General features: G+C 39.4%; 1 non-coding gene across 1 annotated transcript; it reads right to left on the bottom strand.

Annotated features, from left to right (window-relative positions):
• Positions 1-338: 338 nt before the first annotated feature.
• Positions 339-449, bottom strand: LOC148699341 (small nucleolar RNA R71). Its single transcript, XR_015966731.1, has one exon. It is a non-coding gene; the product is annotated as a small nucleolar RNA R71 (small nucleolar RNA).
• Positions 450-691: the final 242 nt, after the last annotated feature.

The following is a 691-nucleotide window of genomic DNA, read 5'->3' as shown; positions in this document are numbered from 1 at the left end:
GACTTTGCTCAACCAATCATACCAAATTCACCTTCATGCATCTTGCTGCCCACAGAAGCTAGAAACTATGATCTCAAATCTTCACATTTCCATATGTTTCCTTCATTTTATGGCTTACCTAATGAAGACCCTTTAGCTCATATTAAAGAGTTTTACAATGTTGTGAGTGGTTTACCTTTGCAGGGAGTGAGTGAAGCTAATTTGAGGATGAGAGTGTTTCCTTACACCTTGAAAGATAGGGCCAAGAGTTGGTTGATGACTCTAACACCAGGTTCCCTCACTACATGGGATGCCGTGGCTAAGAAGTTCTTGGAGAAGTTCTTTTCCACTCGAAAGACAGCCACATTAAGGGGACAAATCTTCAACTTCAAACAAGATGATGGAGAACCTTTCAATGAGTGTTGGGAGCGTTTTAAAGGCCTCTTGATACAATGTCCACACCATGGGTTACCTTTTCACTTACAAATGCAAATTTTCTATGATGGACTAACCCAAAATTGTCAATCAACTGTTGATAATGCAGCAGGTGGAGCATTGAAGAAAAAGAATGCTCAAGAATCATATAACATTTATGAGATGTTGGGGTCTAATGCTCAACACAAAGATTTAAGGGGTAAGAAAGTTGGAGTTTATGAAACAAGTTCTAATCATGAGCTTTTGTTGCAGGTAGCTAACCTAGAAAGGAAGCTTG

The sequence above is a fragment of the Pyrus communis genome, chromosome 1 (genome assembly GCF_041283825.1).
Source record: "Pyrus communis isolate YQ-2024b chromosome 1, ASM4128382v1, whole genome shotgun sequence".
Taxonomy (NCBI): domain Eukaryota; kingdom Viridiplantae; phylum Streptophyta; class Magnoliopsida; order Rosales; family Rosaceae; genus Pyrus; species Pyrus communis.
The sequence above is the reverse complement of the archived record's forward strand: the minus strand, read 5'-3'. Positions and strand labels throughout refer to the sequence as shown.